At 44.4% G+C, this 22555-nt stretch overlaps 1 protein-coding gene across 8 annotated transcripts in view; it reads left to right on the forward strand.

The window, feature by feature from the left end:
- Positions 1–22555, forward strand: part of camta1a (calmodulin binding transcription activator 1a) — a 375769-nt gene that overhangs the window by 54517 nt on the left and 298697 nt on the right. Inside the window, exon 2 of one of the 8 annotated variants that reach the window (XM_034295828.1) lies at positions 6300–6403. The exons of the other annotated variants lie outside the window; for them this stretch is intronic. The gene's annotated coding sequence lies outside the window, so the exon portion shown is untranslated. The remainder of the gene's footprint in view (positions 1–6299; positions 6404–22555) is intronic. 8 annotated transcript variants of the gene reach the window in all.

Genomic DNA, 22555 nt, shown 5'->3' on the forward strand with positions numbered 1-22555 from the left:
AGTAATCCGAACGATTAGGCTAGTCCTAAAATATATCATATTTCAAATATCTCACCATGTTCATAGGTTTTTGTAGCCTTTATGAGGCCGAGCATGTTCTTGTACATTAAAATAATCAGAAATCTGTTATGTAAGTTCACATTATAAAAACTTATAGAGTTATTTAGTGGCTTTATCAAGAGGTTTTTAATTTTATCGTGCTCATCAGCTCAAACCATTTAGCTCATTCTACAAAAGTTGCCCCATAATACTGTGCAGCTAACAATCTGTCTGTACTCATATTCTGTACAGCAGGCCCTATTGTCATTGCACTCTGCAATCTTCTTAAACCAGGAAAACAGCCTCAGTTGGGCTAAAGCCTAGAGATGGTTAAAAACAACTAGACATAAGGTTCCTTATTGCGCTTTTTATGTGTATGTATTCAACCTATTAAAATCCAGATGCGTCTGTTTTGTAAGTCACAGCCTATAGGCTAATATATTCTTCAAACCTTGAGACATATTCAAATTTATTTTCAAGCGTTATAGGAATAATAGCGTTTGTTTTTATCTTGATGTCATTTCGATTGGAGAAATCGAAATTACATAAATATCTTGTGCCCGTTGCGCAGTGTTTGTAAATAAACGTGACAATATTAGAAATATCCTGTTCAAGTCTATCCTGCCAGGGTAACACTTACTGCAAGCCAATAGATTTGGATGTTAGATCATGACACAAGTTAAAAACATTCCCTTTTCACCGTTTTGACTGCTCGGCGCTCTCCAGATGTTTCTACGACTTGTTCTCCTGGCACTAGGTTAATAGTCTATCACAAATGTGTTGAACATGTAGGCTAAGGCACACAGTGAATAGGCCATTTGGCATCAAATGGCGTAGGTGAGGAATTTTATTTTTTCCATCATCTTGAGTTGACCTGAAATGTTGTACCAGAACGTAGAGGTGTCTTGGAGTACGAGTGACAGGCTCCAAACTGGTTTGTCTTTAACCCGGAACATGGCCCTGATGATGGGAAGCACTCCAATGCCTGACCTACCCCTGTAATGGCAACAGTGGCTGCCTTGGGTTTCCTTCTGAAATATCCACACGTTTCTTTAACCTCTGTTATTGTATGCTAACGAAACCTAAGCCCTTAGCATAATATACAGCTTGTGTGTGTGTGTGTGTGTGCATCATGTATTTGTGGTGTCAGGTCATTTGTTGTAGCAAGCTATTCATCCAACCCCTCTGGTCCTGTGCATTCATTTGCTGATACACTTGTTCTGTTATTAGTGTATATGCCTAGTCTGCATGTTGGGAAAAATATTGACATTGTCAACGCTGCTGCTCATCGCGCTTGACTCGATCAGAAGCCCCATGCTCGTCCATATCAGATGTCAAGCACGAGGGGCAAAAATCATAAACACAGTTCACACCTCAGCGCTGAAGTGACTAGTGATTGCTCTCCTCTTCAGAAAAAGGGATTGGAAAGAAGCATTGGGAGGGCTGTGTGCCGGAGCTGACCCAGCCGTTTAGATGTGTATGTAGCTCCGAAGTATTGATAATCTCCTTAGTCTGGGACTCACTTTGGACAGGGTAATTGTCTCTGTGTTTCTGTGTTTAAACTAACTGCGTTTTGGCTTCCTCATAAAATACTCCGGGCTGAAAAGCAATGAAACAATGATGAATTACAAGTGGTATCCATGCTAAACAGATTGGGCTTTAAAATGTGTCTTTTTTCCGATGTGTGTATTTTTTCAAATGTGTGTCTTTTTTCAAATCAGTTTTTTTTCTTGGGCATGTACTATCAGGAAGTCTAGGGACAGCCTATAATGTAATGCTCTGCCATTAATACAATGTGACATTCTCATACTGTTTGACAATTAATGACAAATTGCTCCTACAGAAATGCAACTAAACCTAGATTTTACCTAAGATGGCAAAAAACTAAGATTTGAAAGAAAGACATTTTCAGTTTGTAGATGCAACATATATCTCAGTGCTTATCTTTTGATGACTTGCATTTCATTTTGAATTAGCACATTCCAGTGAAGTGTCCAGTGATTTGTCTTTGATGATTGTCTCATTTGTAATAGACAGGGACTGCGCTAGTCGCTTTCCTCTCCGTTAGAGTGAGAATCACACAGCATCTTTGAAGTGTGCCTTGACCAACAGAGTGCCAAGATAGCGGTTATATTATCCTGACCTAAAATCAAATTGATAAGGCAATAAAACCTGCCGCAGAACTCAATGTACAGGTGATATTATGTTTGCTGTTTCGGTTCAAAGGCTTTTCTTTTTGATGTCAACATTTTAATTGTCTTATACATGCTATTAGAATAATCATAATAATAATAATAATAACTGAGTTGCGCTTGTAAAGACCCGATGTAGTATTTTAATATATACAGTGCCAGTCAAACATTTGGACACACACATTCAAGAAAAATCATAGCGTTTTCCTTAGTTTAAGCTGCTTTATATGGAAAAATAAGAAAACTGAAAAAAACTGAATAAGCTTGAATCAGTTCAGTACTTCTGGTCAAGTGCTGGAGTTTCAACTAAGTTCAACACAAAATTAGTTGGAGCACATTAACAGTTAAACCAATGAAACACCCCACATCCAGATGGATGTTCAACTGGACAACATATCAGCCTAAACCTCGGTAATTGTGTGCTTAATAAAGCACGAAACCAATGATATCATGAATTAATGTGGATATATGACATTCAAAAACAGGCCATTATTTATCAGCTATTTGATATCTTAATTGGGGTCTTGCCTGTGCTTGCAGCGTGGTACTTTCTGTTCACAGGGAGCTCTGCAGAATTTTCAGCAACAACTCTTTGTGTGTGTCTCAAGTAGCTCAGGCTCATCGAATGAGGAGTAGTGTTGTCCCCTCATCAACTATACATAGCGATGCTGAAGCATGTACTTTATGTTGACATACTGGTGGGCTATTGTTGTAGTGCCTAACAGTCTCTTCATTGTGCCTCTGTCAATGGCAGCGGTGGCGGACGGGGTTTGTGGCACGAACTGTCTTCCTTGCCTTGTGTTGTCGTTGTTGCCTTGTCATTCCTCAGCAACGTTGTGTCCACGGTGACATTTGTCCCCTAGCGACCCTTTCGTAAGGCTCCACCAGCCTCTTCGTCACAGGCTCCACCAGCCTCTTCGTCAGAGGCTCCGACAGTCTCACCTGCTGCCTGAGAGGCATCTTCCCCCTCAGTGCGCATTCATTTGTCTTGGTCTTGTCATTGTAAATTACGCACGCTTTCACTGTGTACTCCAATTAGGCCTATAGACTGATAAGACTGCCTGGGTTGGGTCGATTTATATAGGGGACGTGCCATTTTGAGATTATAATTACATAGATAAATACATATGACCCGCCCTGTTCCTGATTCACAATCAGTGATTACATAATTGTCGACGCTATCTTTTGCTTCTCCTCGCCCATCAGTTTTCCCCTCCTGCCCTCCTTTCCCCACGTTTGCCTTTACCCCATTATATGCTATTGTACTTCATTTCTTTAATCTGTTGTTATTAGTGTGAAATGAGTTGTGGTATAGTTTAGGTTAGCTTGCGAGGGATTTATCGGGGAAGCTGAATATACTCGACTGCGTGTGGACCTGAAGAGTGATTAGTGTGTGTAGGCAGAAGCATCGACATTGTTTTTATCAAGGACGTTTTTATTTCAGCACCTAAACTATGGGCCATTTACACAGCGCAATGTCATGTATAAATGTGGCTATTAGTTTGGTGCTGAAAACCTTAGTTTATGATAAAATAATATATATATACATGATAAAGTTGGAGCCTCAGTCCGCATACAGTAATCGCTCCCCGAGTATCCTCAGCTATTATCGGGGTGATTATAGACTGGGCAAGGCACTTTCAATTGTCAGGAGAAGAATCGGACCAGCCCTGTCGGGAGAAGGAGGGGGCAGAGAGGGGGAACTGTTCAGAAAAGGACATGCCCTCCTAAAACAGCTTGGAAAACCAGTTCTGCTTGTGATAATGAGGTTGTAGCAACGGCAGAGAGATACATAGACTTATGTAGAAGAAGGACGATGGGGTACAAAAAAACAGCAGAGTCATTTAAAAAAGTAAAAGTTATGTGTCAATATGAACCTCTTTCTAGTGTTAAGGAAGGGGGACATTGATGTAATGTCAAAGATGCCGTCTTGGTGTGTAAAACCCCCGGGGCCTTCAGGTGGCCCCTCCTCCCTTTCCCCATCACTTCCTCCCTCTATCATTTCCTGTCAATTCTATTATTTCTCACCATGAAGCAGATTCGTTCTCAGCCCACCCATGTTCCCCCGGTAAAGAGCCGAGACACAGGGAATGAGAAGAGAATCCTCCACCAGTCAGGGCGTCTCTGTTTCACAGCCAAGAGCCATAGATTGCTTTTTCTGCTGTGTTGGGGTGTAGGTGGCACGAGGACTTTGCAATTATTTGCACAATTAGTTGTAATTACGGTGTAAGCATTTATCATGTGGGCCTGAGAAGTTGCGGCATGTATTCTATGGGGAGAATAGAAGAAATTAATATGGATTGTTTTTTCCTTCCGGAAAGTGTAACTTGTTTCGTTGATGGCAATTAGCGGCTAATACCTGTGAGATGTCCCGTCTGCTCTCCTCAACCTCACGCTGCTTCCTTCCAGCTCCACATTGAAGAGACCATTAATGATGCGCGGGGAGAACAGCCAAGCAGGACGGTTGTTAGTGAGTTTGGTGTTGTGGAGTTACTGTCGGGGCTGTTGTAGGTTGTGGTTTTCCTGGAGACGGAGCGGCCAGGTTAGCATTAATAAGTTGTTTAGTGTTGTATGGAACATTTTGGGCACTGTGAGGCTTGCCTGTTACAGTTACATGGCGGTTCTGTGACTTCAAGTCTGTTATCGAGTGATAACGTTGGGTTCTGGAAATATGGGGGTTTCTGAGGCTGGAGAGCAAATCAAGGACACGGGGAGAGCAGAGGTTGTGTTTGTTAAAGGTGTGTGTATACACACAACGTGCCTATTGACGAGGAAGTTGTCATGCCTTGTTCTTTCGTGTTGGTGCCTGATAAATGTTCATCCTTTTCGCATCTTTTCGTTGTCTTTTCACAGGCGAGCCTACGTGAATGCTGGTAGTCTCACGTATGTGCCTGGGTTGTTGCTGTGTTTATAAACTAGGTTTGAGAGTGTATTTCTCTGTGTGAGTGAGATAGAGTGAATGATGATGGTGTTGCATTACTCCGATGTCCTGCTAAGTCTAGCTAATTTTCCTGAGAGGTATTGAAGATGAGCAAACATGTAATTCATGATCTAGCCCCCATTATGAGATGATAAAAATATGCTGTCAATTGTCTTTATAGGGGGTGAAATAAACGTCTGTGATTTAGGAAACACTGAAGTAGCCAACTACTATTGTCACTTTGTGAAACACAATGTTATTTATTACTGACGCTTGCAAAGCAAAGGCCCAAGTTTCAATCTTCCTCAGGGAAGCTTATAAATATTAAAATTTATGAGCTTCCCCTCCTTCTCAGCTATTCAGATCTGAAAACTTTCCTGACCAGATACACAGACATCTATATACTTAAATGTAGCTATATTCCTTAGCTTCTCCAATCTGAAGAAAGAACACATATATATTGTTCCAAACTAATGGAACAGCAATTTTAGTAAACAGAGAAAGACATTTCCAAACAGATACACAAAAGTGTATAAAGTAAAACCTTATGCTTCTTACTATACACATCTGACACTAATACATCAGAATTCATATACCTTTGGTACTTTAAACATTTCTGATTCCTAATTTTGAAAAGTTCTTAAAATATATAAATGTTTAAAATGATAGTAGGTCACACATGGTGAGATTTAATAGTTTGCACACAGCAGCTGTAATAGTTTGTATGTTCAGTGGCTACCATGTGACCTTCTCTTCTGCCTGCTGTGCTGGGGTTATTTTGCTTGTACTCATCCTGGGGCAGTGGTATCATGAACATTACTCAGTACCCAGAGTCCTGGTTGCCTTAGCCTGATACTCAATCCCTGCCAGCATCCTAAGAAGAGGTCCTGAGCTTCTTGTCTGGAAGTCATTGCAATTAATTGACTTTGTAACAAAATATCTAACAACAGAGTTGTTTAAGATACTGCATCAAATTATTGTAAGTTAGCCCCAGTAACTTTTGTTGTTAAGTTAAAATCTAGTTGTCTTTACTATTCTGCCTGCTGTGCTCCAGTACTTATTGCGGTGTTATTACATTAATATCAAGTAGTTAGGACTTCAACACCATGAACTGTACTTACCTCACCTCCTTGCTTTTTTTCTTCTAGAGACATCCTTCCATGCAGGCAGACATCCATCCGCCATATTGGTTTTCCTCCCTCCTGTTTATATTGAACTTGACCTCTGAACCCTGACCTCCTGCATAATCTTGGTAATCATTTCATTTTTTATTTGATACATTTTGATTCATTTCTCAATTTTGCTATTTTTGCTCCATTGTTTATCATCATCATTTCTTCTTGTTATTAAATCTCCACAAGATTTTGTCCCTTCTAATTAACATTAAATATTCTCAATTTAGGCATTTAAAATTATTTGTATCTTCTATTCGTTTTTTTCTCTTATTTTCCACTTGCCTCTGCATAATCTTCTGTACCTAACTTGTTACATTTCTACCACAGTTTTCTGTTTGTATATCTATTATATCTAATTTGTCTTGTTTTCAATGACATATATTTTTTTATTACCAAGGATCCCCATTCACCTAACAGCAACCCCCAGCCTGTGTGTGTGTGTGTGTGTGTCCCCATACCTGTGTGCATGGTATGTGCATTGTTGCGTCCTTGTGTTTGTGTAAGAGAGAGTAACGGAGAGAGAGGCGGCGACACAACGGGAGGAAAGGAACAGAGTCATTCTGTCGTTATCTGTTTTTAAGGTGTTGCCCCTTGCAGATTGCGAGTGAATGATTCTTGAAGGACACCCACCAATTGGGTTAATACGACGATAAACAAGTAATATGATTTGCGCTCCCTGCGGGGTGTGATCCAGTGAGTGTCTGGCTGCCTGTGGGAGGTTCAGGGTTAGACATGAAGCAAGCTGGCGGCAGGAGGGAGAGGGGAGTCACAAGGTTGCCACCCAGAGCAGTAGACTTGCTTGTCTCAGCAGAGTAAACATCACCTCTCGTCTGCACACAGTAATGGCTAACAGAGAAGGACACGGACAGAAACACTATATCAGAAGGATAGCGACTGGCTGCTTACTCTGCCTGGCGGAGCGGCCTGCATGGTACACACACGCCTTCCCTTTTTTATCTCTGGCCTTATGTCAAGAAGCGGGTGCAGGCCTTAGCTTAGACAGGGACGGACACACTCACTGACGCGCGCGCACACACACGCTCACCCTACCGTGTTTCTGACGACAGGACAGGCGTGGCGCTGCATTTGTTAACAGGTGTCCCGTCTGGCCGTCCTGGCTGGTTCAGGGTGAGGTGTTCCCGTGGCCCGCTCTTATCCACAGACAAGTGGAGAGGGCCCGGGGCCCCAGCAGTGACTGTCCTCGCGGTGCCTTATCGGGGGCCCCGCCTCGCACGCGCCGACATGCGGACACACAGGACACACACATGGAGTAAGTCTGTCATGTCGGTGCCTGTGCTGCATAACAACAGCGGACATTGTGAGCGATAGAGAACATCTTTGGCTCTGACCCTCTATTGTTTGGCAGGTTTTTTGATTAGCTGTCGTCCCTGCCTGTCAGCTTCCAGCTCTTCATCTGGAGGAGAGGGGGGCGGGTGGGTGGGGTGGGGGGGGGGGCGGCTGTGACTGGCACCGTTATTGAAATGCAATTTGGATCAGGCAATAACAAATAGATAGCACCACACTTAGCCCCACGGTAAGGAAATTGTGGCGCTGTGGACCAATATGTACCTCCGGCGCTGTGGAGTGGCGTCGGTAACATTCACTCGGTGCTTCCAATTAGAGCCCAGGCCGGCAAACACTAACACAGCTACATCTCTGTTCTCCTCGAGTTTTATTTACACAGCAGTTTTCGTAAGAGACATTTGTTACAGTGAGCTTAAAAAGAGAGCCTTTTTCTCTTTTCCCCCTAAGTAGGAAGCAAGCACAGAGGGCTACTGTTCCCTGGGCAACACCCTCTGGTTTTAAGCCTTACGAGGAGCCACGCTCGTCAGGCAGACTCATCTTGCTCGGCTGGACCTCGGGCCGAAAGTTCATTGGCAATTATTTGTGACTTGAGGGGGTGTATCAAAAACAATGTCCTCTGTGAGATTCAATCTGCCCGTTGAATCTGCGCGTCAAGCTGGCGAGCGTGAGGAGCGCCATTTAAAATCTCATTTATTTCAGCGGCGCTGAATGACACTGTCTGCAAAAAGGTCGAGCCCGTTGTTTCTTACATGCAGAGGGAACACATACATCCCCTGAATGTGGAAGAGCAGGGGATTATGGTTAGCATATGCAGAAAGAGCAGGAATTCAAATGATCCCCAACAAGAACATGAAGGCGATATTACAGTCTTATGTCGGCCTCCATGACTATATCCACATATGGCTACAATCACAGACCTGTCGGCTCACTGTGAATTATGTTGAACTCTTGATAGTTTCCCCATATACATATATCGCACATTTGATTAAAAATTGTAATGTTGTTTAAAGCAAGTGCAATCTGAGAAAGTGAGATAAAGGGCAGACAGAGACATCCCAAACCCTGAACCTGTCACTCACACGTTCTTTAACAAGCTCTGAAAAACAGGTGCCAATGGAAGAGGCCTTTACAAAGAGCCCGTTCAATATGTGTTAAGAGGGAGCCTGAGACCCCTATGTAATCTGTGCACATCAAAGGCCTTCGTCCTCCCAAAGCCTGTGTAGTCCCTTCTGAAGCTCCCCTCCTGTCCTACCACACGTTCAACGCAGGATTTTACTGAGAAATCCTTCCGACCTTGTAATTCTGGTTTGTTAAAAACCAGCAGGCTGATTTGGGAAGGTTGATATCTTGCCTTTGCTTAAGTGCCGAGGCTGTCCTGTGATGGCGTTTGGTGCTGCTAGCGCTGCTTGTCCCCTGTTGACCTGTTTTGTTAAATCCACCACTGTATTTCACCACCTGATTAGATGTCACTCAATTAATAAAAGCACATTGTTGTTGAGAGAGCAGAGCAGCCCTAGCTGAGCTGCCCAGTTGCCATGGATTCTCTGTGTGTGTGTGTTTGTGTGTCTATGTGTGTGTGTGTGTGTGTGTGTGTTTGTGTGTGTCTGTGTGTGTGGTAGCAGGGCTTCCTTGGCCTAGCGTAGCTCCCACAGCGCCAGCAGGGAAAGCTCAGGCTGCACTAAGAGAGATATACTGTACAGGGGAACAAAAACTTTCACACCCAATCAATGCGAACGGTGTGGCTAGACTCGTTTTTTTTTCCTCAGGAAAATTAAAAAGGATGTGCTTAGCAAGTCACAGAGGACTCTCCTATTATATAGGCAGCTATGAGAGGAGCTAGGATTAATAGACCTCTGCTAATACACCTCGCATTGGTGGTCCCCCAGCAGCCCCCGATCAGGTAAGGCCCAGTGAAGCAAAGATCATTTATAAGTGGTTCATTATTTTATCTTCAGATTCTTCTGTCTGCCATTGATTTAATAAACACTGATGAATCTGCTTGTAAGCGAGAAGTGCCACTTTTCATTTGCTAGATTTGGGCAGTCCCATGATACCGGAATTACGCGGAGACTCAGATATTTAAGTTTCAAACAAAATCAATGGACTTTAAGTGAAAATGAATCTTATAACGCTATACACAACAGACATTTCAACAATTTACTAGAACGTGGGCAAGAACTGAACAGGAACATGGAAAAAAACTGGACAAGAACCAGACAAGATCCAGACAAGAACATGGACAAAAACATGGACAAGAACCAGACAAGAATATGGACAAGAACCAGACAAGAGCATGGACAAGAACCAGACAATAATGGACATCAACGTGGGCAAACACTAGACAAGAACTGCATAAGAACCGGACAAGAACCAGACAAGAACATGGACAAGAACCAGCCAAGAACATGGACAAGAACAAGACAATGATATGGACAAGAACTAGACAAAAATATGGAAAAGTTTGAGTTTGTACTGTTAGTGTCATTGTTAGCATCTCAACTGTCAAATATATCTGTTTTTAATCAATGAATTATAGAAGATATATTTTGGGTCATTTTATGCTGTATTAAATACATACAGTGAAGATAGTGGAGAGTGTTTTGCTGCCAGAGCCGGTGAGACATCTCAGTGTAATTCTGGTAACGAATAGTTATCGTTTTGCTGTCTTTGTTATCATGGTGGTATGTGAAGCATTTGGAATTTGTAGCTGGTACAATCCCAACCTGTGAGCATAGACACTGCAGACAAGTTGTGTAATTCATGGTTGATCGGTATTTATTTTCATGTTAGTGGATTTTTCTTAAATGAAATATTTTCATTCATCGCAGGTACTCAAAGTCAAATTCCCACTCATCCAGATATGGCACTGTACATAACTGAAAAGTCTGTCCTATAAAGTTCTGTCAAACTGCTCTGATTACCCGTGAAAGGATTCAACAATGTGTGACATCAACAGTAAGGAACAATAATTAATGATCTATCAGTGTTGTTCAGATGATTAATGGATTTGTTTTTATTGCGTGATGGACCAACAAGCTAGTCTGAAATGGGAATTGTTCCTCTCACTGACGGTGAATAGTAAGACACAAGCTCTGTCGGAAATACTTTGTTGTACTGGCATTTCTTTTCCAGATTTTTTTTGTTTAATGTATTTCTATGCAGGTATTCTTATGGAGATGAAACCTCTTTTACAGGAGAGACCTGTTCAAGATATCACAACTTACATTATGTTTAACATGTGATTGGAAGGATGTTGGTCTTTTATTTTTTTCCATTAGGAAGACATGCTTTTGTGTAACACACAGGAAAAGGTGTTGGGGTCAAAGGTCAGGAGCATCTCAGATCAAGACGGTGGTCTTTAATCCCTCCTTCCCACTGCATCCCATTGATTTTACTGTTCAGTTTCTCTGATAACAAGAATCATTTAAAGGTCACATTCTGATGTCTGTCAAAAAGAAAACTGCCTTAATGTGTTGTGGGCAACCTTTGAAGTGTATGTTGTGTTTGTCAGAAAGCACTGACCGATTCTTGGCACATCAGATAAATGTGAGAAATGTGGGGATAGAAAAGGGCTGCATGTATTTTTAGAGAAGAAGAATGACAAAACCTTTACTTGAATTGTAAAGGTTCAGAAGGGTGATTACAATAGATTTTTTTATGTGTAGCGCTTTAAGATAATCATAACCATTAGTGTAATACAGAAATTATTCCCTTCCAAGTACACATTTTTAATTCATCAGAAGACTGCAGACTTTGCCAAAATCCACTGGTGGCTGATGCATTTACTTAAAATTGCTTGGCGCATGCTAACCTGACAGACATACAAAAATACTGCTAATGAGAGAACCTAACCCATCCTGGGTGGTGGAGCTGAGGAGAGGCAAAGCAGTGGAGAAGAGAGGCTAACATGACAGGCCCAGCTTCAGCAGGCAGCATCCAGCACTATATTTCTGTGTCAGGGTCCAGAGAGCCAGGGAGTCATCTAATGAATACATGATGGATGGGTCAGAATCCTGTTTTTTCAGGCCTGAATGTCAGAGTTCTGAGAGGGGAGGGCATTGGGTTTTTTTTAGGTGCTAGACAGAACACCAAATCTATGAATGCAATAACTGTTCAAAGATCACAGGGAGATCAGTGCCTATCTATCCCCTCGACCCCCACTCTCATCCTGGCCTCTTCCTCCAACACATTCACCCAGAGAGCTGACCTTTAAGAGTAGCAGCTCAGGGATATGGAGCTATGAATCACGGATCCTTATGGAGCCTCACGGCCCAGCGCCTCAGGCACTTAGCATTCTGGGAGATAGATGTCTTCAGGGATAATGTGATCAAAGAGGAGACATGGACTGTTATCAAAGCCTCCACAGCACAACATTCACACCTGTGTTGGGATAGTTTGGTGTAAGCAGCCTGCAATAATGCAACTCCCGTGTTTGGTTCACATAGCCTTGTTTTAAATCAATCTGAAAGCACTTAACTGTATGGACACAGACTACACAAAAGCAATAAACATCAGGCAATAATAGGCTGTGAATGTTTAAGCACTTTATTGAAACTGGTGCTTTGACGTTTCAGTGTGCTAAACTCCAGCCGGACTCATGGTTGAACTTGATGATACCGTATGTAAGTCTGTCAAATAACCTGAAAATGCCTTAAAGAATGTCACACCTCCGCGAAAGATGTATTGTTTACATTCTGTTTAGTAGCGGCAGCCCATGGTGATAACAGCAACAACACGTTCCCCTCAAACCTGTCCGGTCTCTGAGCCCTCTATTCAAACCAACAATTCGTATGATGGGGCATTATAAATAGTTGATGTGCAGGTCTGAGTGATGTGTGCTGCGCTCTGCTGCCTGCAGGGTTGAGGCCGGTAGCACTGCCAGATAGTGACTGACTAAACGGAGGGAAAGGAGAAAGGTAGGAGAGGCTGGAGCAGCTAGGGTGGAGAGGAGAGAAGCAGCCGCCTTTTCCACTCACCGTAGCTGGGTCAATATAAAACCTCATTACTGGGGTGTCATAGAAAATGTGTGCACTTTCTGCTCCATCTAGCAGCAATTTTGCTGGATAAGCATTGCTCTCGTTTGGCCCGTTTTAAGCATTTTCACTAAAGAAAGGCTTGCAAACAGGAAGCCATAGCTTCCCCCACAGGGACCCTGGCAGCTTAAATCCCTCCAGCGCTGCCTCTGCTCTTATGCTAACTGTGTGTGTTAGTAGTGTGTCCTAAGTAGACAGAGCAAGTGTAACTCTTCTCCTGTCATTGTGTGTTGTTGTAGTGTGTAGTTGCTGTGTGTGTGTGTTGGGGGGGATAGTTGTGTGGCCTATGATCCTATGTTCGCTGAATGGCACAGCTTAGCAGGGCTTTAACATGCTCAGTATATGGGAACTCGTCTGGTGCCTTGTATAGACAGATTTAAACTGGCAGTGTCTCTGTACGCCTGGGTGTGTTAGCCTGTTTTAGATGTGTGTGTGTGTTGAGAGGTAGAGCTAGTGTGAGGGGTTTTGAACACACAGCCTGGCCCTGCTTTGACACCCACTGTTAATTAATCCTTTAATAACCCAGTTAGAATGTTGCTTCGAAAGCCCCTCGGTACGTCACATTCAGACACACAGCTTTGGCTTTTACCCTCTCCTCACCTAACCCCTCCTCTCCTCACCTAACCCTCCTCTCCTCACCTAACCCCTCCTCACCTAACCCTCCCCTCCCCTCCTCACCTAACCCCTCCTCTCCTCACCTAACCCTCCTCTCCTTACCTAACCCCTCCTCTCCTCACCTAACCCCTCCTCTCCTCACCTAACCCCTCCTCACCTAACCCCTCCTCACCTAACCCTCCTCTCCTCTCCTCACCTAACCCCTCCTCTCCTCACCTAACCCCTCCTCTCCTCACCTAACCCCTCCTCACCTAACCCCTCCTCTCCTCACCTAACCCTCCCCTCCTCTCCTCACCTAACCCCTCCCCTCCTCTCCTCACCTAACCCCTCCTCTCCTCACCTAACCCCTCCTCAACTAACCCTCCTCTCCTCTCCTAACCTAACCCCTCCTCACCTAACCCCTCCTCTCCTCACCTAACCCTCCTCTCCTCACCTAACCCCTCCCCTCCTTACCTAACCCCTCCTCTCCTCACCTAACCCTCCCCTCCTCTCCTCTCCTCACCTAACCCCTCCTCTCCTCACCCCTCCTCTCCTCACCTCCTCACCTAACCCCTCCTCTCCTCACCTAACCCCTCCTCTCCTTACCTAACCCCTCCTCACCTAACCCCTCCTCTCCTCACCTAACCCCTCCTCTCCTCACCTAACCCCTCCTCTCCTCACCTAACCCTCCTCTCCTAATCCCTCCTCACCTAACCACTCCTCTCCTCACCTAACCCTCCTCTCCTCACCTAACCTCTCCTCACCTACCTTCTCCTCTCTTTTCCCCTCCGCTCCCCATCTTCACTGTATGTGCTTCTCTCTTTCCATTTGTATTTTTCCTTGACTTTGGTATTCTGTCTGGTAGCGGTATGATAGCAGTGTCGTTGGAATGAGGACTTTGGCTGAGTATTCACATGTTATGTTAGTTGTTTCATCCCCTGTGCAAAATTGAATGTTAGGAAAGTAAACAGAACAACATGCTTATAAATATGGATGGCTGCCTCCTGGACAAGCTGCTCAGGGTTTGTGAGGCTTGGCACCGCCTTCTCGTAGTGGAAAGCTGTAATTTCTGAAGGGAAGAAATCTAAAGAAAATAATAGAGAATACGGCACGCCGTTTGGCAACCCTATAAGATAGATGTTTTCTATATGCGTGCAGCAGAGACGCGGTGAAGGAGACGCAGCTGGCTGAGCAGAGCACAATGTACTGTAGGCTCCACAAATAAGTCCTTGCATAATACATGATGGGATGAAATTCAAACCTGCAGAAAACAGAAGGTCAGTAATATCCTGACCATAATTACTGACAAAATATTTGCTGTATCTGCAACTAATTAAACCACAGACAAATGTCCTGCCTCTGTCCCCAAAGATTTATGTTGACCTCCATATTAATCATGAAGGATCATGGGAGAGCATGTGTGTGAGAAGGGCTTTGTTCTGTGTGGTATTACAGAATGTGACCCTCCCCCACCCCTTACCCTTCACTCTGCCACGGTGTCGCTCAGATGCAGTGCCAGGCCTGGAGGTGGAAGATCCAATTTGGAGTGAGAGCTGAAAGGAAGAGTTGGCATGGGCTGAAGGTTGTGTGGCTTCCTGCTGGACTAAGGGGCATGACCAATCAGCTAGACTCTAATTAGAGTGGAGTGGGACACTAGGGCTCCCCTTGCAGGAATGGGTGGGGGGGGTGGGTGGGAGACCTCCGCTAGCGGAAGGGAGGGGGGGGGGGGGGTTGGTGCGTACATGTGTCTGAGGTAGGCAGTTGAGAGGAGGGGAGAGGCGGGTGGTTTGCCAGGTAGAGCTGGAGCTTTCTGTTGGCCACCTGCAGTGTGTCCTGGGGAGTGAGCTTCTTGGACAGGGAGAAGCACAGATTGTGTGAGAAGGAGGGGGAGGCCAGCTCACAGATCCACTGGATCATGCTGTTCACCTCCAGTAAAGAGTCTGAGTGTCTGTCTTGTTAAGGCTGGACAGGTGCTGAGAATCAACAAACAGCTTAAAGAGATTAACAGGAAGCCATGCAGGCTAGTCACAAGGAACAATCAGTATGAGTTGAACATGAATAAACACTGTCATTACAAATACCGTCGGAGTGTGGGATTTGTTTTGCATGACGTCTCTTCTATGAATGATGTCAGTGTTCTATCACTGTTTTGTCAATGAGGCTGTTGTAATGTAGCTCTTCTGTCTTAACCTTGAATATAAAGTGAAAAGGTCTGGTGTGGGATTGATTGATCTGTTGCTGAGGAGGCATGGTTTGTGTGTGTGTGTGTGTGTGTACGAGAGTGGCTGTGTTGTGTGTGTGTGTGTGTGTGTGTGCGCGTCCATGCGTAAGTACGTGTATGTGTTTTCTCTCCTCTGGCTTCACTGCTCATGACAGCCAGGCATCAAGGAGAGTGTTTTACAGATCCCCGGGAGACGAGCCACTGACTGTACCCGACCCCCGGGATTGATGATGAATGGAAATAAAAACACCAGTCATCCATCACCTAAACACCCCTACACCCCATCAGCCTTCATCCATTCCCTATATACCCCTGCACCCCAACAGCCCTAATCTATCCCCTATACGCCCCTACACCCCATCGGCCCTCATCCATTCCCTATATACCTCTGCACCCCAACAGCCCTCATCTATCCCCTATACGCCCCTACACCCCATCGGCCCTCATCCATTCCCTATATACCCATGCACCCCAACAGCCCTCATCTATCCCCTATACGCCCCTACACCCCATCAGCCCTCATCCATTCCCTATATACCCCTGCACCCCAACAGCCCTCATCTATCCCTTATACACCCCTACACCCCATCGGCCCTCATCCATTCCCTATATACCCCTGCACCAAAACAGCCCTCATCCATCCCCTATATGCCCCTGCACCCCAACATCCCTCATCCATCCCCGTATACCCTTGTACCCCAAAAACCCTTGTCCATCCCCTATATACACCTGCACCCCAACATCCTTCATCCATGCCCTATTTACTCCTGTACCCCAACAGTCCTCATCCATCCCCTACATACGCCTGCATTCCACCCTTATCCATGCCCTATACCCCCCTGTACCCCAACAGCCCTCGTCCATCCCTTATATACCCGTACCCCCCATCGTAATCCAACCCAACACCCATTATCTTTCCTCTGGCTCTCATTCTTGTTGAAAAGATAAAAAGGAACATGAAAACTCTTTCAGGATGTATGGACCATGGCATGCTTGGAATAACATATCTCTGTGGTGGAGTAATAGCCCTGTTCTAAATCAACACATACCTCCTGCCATGCTTACTGTATGCATACTGTGGTGCTCACAGATGGGCAAGTCTTCCAACCGCAGTGCCTCCTCTGAAACAACAAACAGGGCAGGGCAGACCCTGGAAACAAAGGCGGTGCCTTTAGAATATTCTTATTGGTAGAACAATGCAGCATTTAGTGTCCAGGACCTGAGGTGTAAGTTGTGTTGTTGAATATACACTGTGAGTTGTGTTGTTGAATATACACTGGGAGTTGTGTTGTTGAATATACACTGGGAGTTGTGTTGTTGAATATACACTGGGAGTTATGTTATTGAATATACACTTGGAGTTGTGTTGTTGAATATACACTGTGAGTTGTGTTGTTGAATATACACTTGGAGTTGTGTTGTTGAATATACACTGTGAGTTGTGTTGTTGAATATACACTGTGAGTGTTGTGTTGTTGAATATACACTGTGAGTTGTGTTGTTGAATATACACTGTGAGTGTTGTGTTGTTGAATATACACTCTGCGTTCCTCAATAAAACACGTAGAGATGGAGATAGGGGCAGGTGTACGCTGGGCAGATCACCGCCACAAGCAGTCAACAGATCATTGCCGCCATGCTAATGATGGGTTATACCGCACCCTATGGGGAGAGGCCATAAAGCCTAGCCATCCGGTGAATTCACTTGTATAGGACATAATGCAGGCTGCAATGTCAAAGGATGGGTTTGATTGTGTTCTCGTGTGTGTTTCGCTCATCTCTATCTGCCCAAGGCATGGATGTTGGAGCCTCAGAGCTCATCGGTGCACATAACTGCCCCCTTGGTAGGGCAACCCAACCCTGCTGCCTGCCTGGCTTCCTGTCTGGGTGGATCAGCCATTAAGAGTGTGGCCTTCACAGTTAATCATAACGCAGACTCACTCCTGGCTCATTCTACTGGCGGCTCCAGGGATCTGCCATAATTGGATCCTTGTAAGTGGGTTGGAGAAACTAAACAACCAGATTGCTGTTTGTTTATACCTTTTCATATATTAGTAACGTGCCGAGAATCCTCAAGCAGACTGGGATTTGTTTCGCCCACCGTTCGCCAGCTAGGCCTAATTAGTAATTCATTCTTAACATATGCCTCGATTGTGGCCCGATATCCAGCTATTCGTGATTAACTCTGCTTTAATTAGGCTTACTGATTCATGCTTTGGCTTGGTCCAGACTTCGGTTATACTCGCATAGAAGTTAGTACGAACCGTATGAAAACCATGAGCATGTAACATTTTTGGATCGATAAGACAAAATAAAAATGTTAAAACATAATAAAACAAGGTCCATCAATCTTAAAGTTTTATTTAATGATCATAGGATATTGGGCAGGTTTTGTACCATTCAGTTCTCCAGTTTTTGGCTGCAATTGATTCGGTTTTGGTCAGGTGGAAGCCACTCTGAAGGGAGTGTAGAGGAGGCTCACAGCAGTCTGGGCAGTGCTGTGTCTTTCTCAGGACAGTTGCGTACTGGAAACAGGTATGGTACAACAATAGTACAGTTGAATTTTTCCGGAAGCGTTGTCTAACTTTAACTGTAGCCTTAATCCGAACATCCACGTACTTTCGCGTTTGGCAGTCGACCTCGCCAACACCTACGAACTCTGGATACCCGTTCGTATTTAGGAGGCAGTTGGTTTTTCATCCATGGAGCCAGGGTGGGGACAGTAGCGGTCCAGTATAACGGGAGTCATGGGCGTAGCACAAAACTCTGGGCCCTGTACATAGGCGGTCTCTGAGAGCCCCTCCCCTCTTTATTCAAAATTCTAACGTTTTTGAGGGCTCCTCTACACGTTAGGGCCCTATGAACTTAGTACCCCTTTTCCCATTGGTCCAACGCCTCTGACTGGAGTGTCCTCATAGGCGGGTGCGGCAGACTTCAACCTGGGCCTGGTTAGTACACGCAGTGGGGAGTGGAATATAAAATACAGCCATCTCAGATATTGCTTCAGGGGCATTGCACGTTTCGCACAAGGAATACATGTGTTGTGATCCATTTTGTCAAACTGTCCAAGCCTCTCGTGTAGTAGGCTCGTAGTAATTTTTTTTAACTAAAAACGGGGTGCTCTTGTTCCACGAGACAAAGATGTGCCCATGACAGAACGCCAACTTTCTTGCCAAGTATTTGTATGTCAGGATGTTCCCGTTGTCTGGAGGGCTCAAAGAAAGGGGAGTAGTGGAGGTCTCAGTAAAGCAGTGCTGGTGTTTGTTATGTAAACTGATATTCTGTGCGAGCATCTAAGCTTTTGTAACATTGGTTTAACGTCAGGTAGCACGTCCTGTAAGCCCTCCGTTGAGTCCTTTACGTGAGTCTTAGAATGAGAGTCGTGCTACACCCAGGGTGGGATTAATGCCAGAGGTACTCACCACTCAGACTTGTCACCACTGAGCGTACCATCGTCCCAACTTCAAATGGGAGGGAAAATCTTTTGGCCGTAATATTGGCTTGGTTGCAGTAATTATCTAACATCTTTGTCGGAAAGCTTGTGTCACCTTGAGGAACGTGTGTGTGTGTGTGTGTGTGTGTATACGTGTGTCTACATCTGTTTTCCAGTGTGTTTTAGTGTCTCCAATCTCAAAGTGTTACATAGTGATTTGCATCACTGGAAACTTCCCAAAGTAATCTCAAGTGTCTCAGCAAGTGTTGGGGCACCTTCCTTCTATTCCAAAACGCAGTAATTAAAAAGCGACAGCTTTGCCGATTAACTCGCCTATGGAGTTAGCAGGGTTACGCAGGCAGGGAAGCAGGGCATTATTCACATGGCCCGCAGTTCCCCCACAGATGAAGCTCATTTCTCCTAGCAGTGGGGTAGAGGGAGCACAGCACAGCCATTTGATTTTGGCCTCAGATGGGGCCCACAGGGGTAGCCGTCGTTTTATTTAAGGTCACAGGAATAAATGGGATTTTGGCTGTTCCTGGCGGGCTGCGGTCGACAGGGCCCTGGCTGGGGCCTCAACACCCGTGCTGCCCTGTACGGCGTGCCAGAGGCCCCGCCCCCTCCACCTCTCTTTCCAGGGACACAGAGAATATAGTAGGGCTCTGCGTCTTCCTCTCCTTTCACAGTCAGGTGTCAGGGCTAAATCCCTCAGAACATTTTCTACCTCTAATACCATCTTGGTGTCAAAGGGTAATGGCATGTTAAAATACCCCTCAGGTTTTTTTTTTTACAAGGCAAGACTTCACCATTCAAAATCCCAATAGAAAAGCTCTTAATTCCATTTAGCTTGATGATAAAGGAGCGGACAGGGTGATGTAGTTGACTTACTGGTGGGGGGTCAGGAGGTAGTCGTTTCCTGTAGCACACATTACATTAACCAGTCAGCCAGTGGGGTAGCAGAAGGTATATTATACATATGTATTAACCAGGTATTAACCTCATTAACCAGTCAGCCAGTGGGGTAGCAGAAGGTATATTATACATAAATATTAACCAGGTATTTACCACATTAACCAATCAGCCAGTGGGGTAATGTAAGGTATATTATACATAGATATTAACCAGTCAGCCAGTGGGGTAGCAGAAGGTATATTATACATAGATATTAACCATGTATTAACCACATTAACCAGTCAGCCAGTAGGGTAGTGTAAGGTATATTATACATAGATATTAACCATGTATTAACCACATTAACCAGTCAGCGAGTGGGATAGTGGAAGGTATATTATCCATAGATATTAACCATGTATTAACCACTTTAACCAGTCAGCCAGTGGGGTAGTGGAAGGTATATTATGTATAGATATTAACCAGTCAGCCAGTGGGGTAGAGGAAGGTATATTATACATATATATTAACCAGGTATTAACCATATTAACCAGTCAGCCAGTGGGGTAGTGGAAGGTATATTGTACATAGATATTAACTAGGTATTAACCACATTAACCAGTCAGCCAGTGGGGTAGTGGAAGGTATATTATGTATAGATATTAACCAGTCAGCCAGTGGGATAGTGGAATGTATATTATCCATAGATATTAACCAGGTATTAACCATATTAACCAGTCAGCCAGTGGGATAGTGGAATGTATATTATCCATATATATTAACCAGGTATTAACCACATTTACCAGTCAGCCAGTGGGGTAGTGGAAGGTATATTATGTATAGATATTAACCAGTCAGCCAGTGGGATAGTGGAAGGTATATTACCCATATTCATTGGAGGTATATGCAGTATCGGTCGCACGTTAGTTTGCAGGACTGAGAATAGACGACTACCACCAGGTAAGAATTCTTTGTCAAATTAGAGTGTACCCACTTCTCCAGGCACCAGTGTAGCACCGAAGTCACCCCAATCAATGGGACGTCAAATCAGATTAAACTTTTACGGACGGCTGTTAACTTGAGGTGGCCTGTCATAAAGGCAGCACTACGCTGGCTTGTCTCCCCAGGTGGAAACCAAATGAAAGCCGCAGACTTGAATCTGACTGACAGTTTTGTAGCTGCTCTGATTGCTGAAATGTTTCGATGGACTTTGTGGCCGAACAGTGTCTGGGGACTGTGGGTTGGGCACCCTCACACATGCCAGAATGCTCTACAGAGGGATCTCAGCCTGCTGGGAGATAGCCACACACTTCACGTATATTGGTGTTATACCTTAAATTCACAAAGCATGTCAAGTAACAACCAATTGTTATTTACCATGCCGACCTTGCCGAGATGGGGCAAGGAGCGGGGTGATGAGGGGATACACCCAGTCAAACAACTACTGCCTGGCTTCCTTAGATCTGGCTGAGATGGGGCAAGAAGTGGTGTGTTGAGGGGATACACCCAGTCAAACAATTACAGCCTGGCTTCCTTAGATCTGCCTGCCAGCTGTCAACCCCTTATTGCTTTTCACCATTTCAAACCTGTTAACTCAAATGAAACGCCAGAGTAATTAAAAACACAAAGGGGTTGGTTAACTGTCTACTGTGTTGACAAGCCAGTCATTGATTTGGACGATGCACTTTGCACTGTGGTACCTTCTAAAGGAGCATTAGCTCTTCTACTCTAACTACCTTGCTGTAGTGTTTCCTATAATGGATTGACTAGTCTCATATAGAAAGCCCCCCCAATCGCATGCCCAATCGCATGCCAATTGCATGCCCCCCCATCTATACAGGAAATACATAGTGTTCATCCAAGCCTCTTAGTCATTCAGTTTCATGTTTAATGACTGATATTTTGCCATGTACTGATCACGTTGATGGCTAGTTGTGAATCAGTCAGTCAAACGTATTTTTGATATCCCATTATACATCAGCAGGTATCACAAAGTGCTTATACACTTGGTACCCCAGAGAGAAGCCAGGCTATTCTAGTCCTATTCTGACTCTGTCGGGATGATTATAAGAGTGCATGCCCTTTTAAGGCAGTCAGTCAGCAGGGTCAATGATACCAGGTGGGCTATGTCCAGAGTCTTTAGGCACAATCCAGACCTGCAACACAACCAGGTGGACTTTGGATAGGGACAGCCAGTGGGCGTCAGGCCAGGTGGTCCTGAGGCGTGGGGCACAGGTCCTACTAAGATTGAGCAGGACACCAGAGATATTAGAGTGAGCATGCTTTAGATTCAACAGGATACCTCAGCATAACCCTTGTCCCTTAGCACATAACTAACGCAGTGTAAAGGGACTCATAAAATAATATCCATGTTCAACCAGCGGTTTCTGTATTACAGAAAGAGGTATTTTTCCCATCAACAGAGGTATTTGCATAATCTGTAGAAACAGTGCTTACTAACAGGCATGTTGGATGTATTCCCCAGTATTAAATAAGCTCTATAACCAATGTTCTAAGATTAGGTCTCCCATTGTTTAACTGTAGAAGGTGTAAGATGCATGGTAGTTTGCTCTGATGTAGGATGAGTGTGCAAAAAAGAATGACGACACTGTGTTTTATCTGGTTTCTAACATAGACCTAAGGTATTGCAATCAATTATTTTCTTTAAAACCTCTTGTTGGTCCTCAGAAAATAGTTTGGATTTGAGGGGAAGGGTAAGGTCAGGATTATAATTACGGTTAAGGTTCGAGTT

This window comes from Esox lucius, chromosome 12 (assembly GCF_011004845.1).
Source record: "Esox lucius isolate fEsoLuc1 chromosome 12, fEsoLuc1.pri, whole genome shotgun sequence".
Classification (NCBI taxonomy): domain Eukaryota; kingdom Metazoa; phylum Chordata; class Actinopteri; order Esociformes; family Esocidae; genus Esox; species Esox lucius.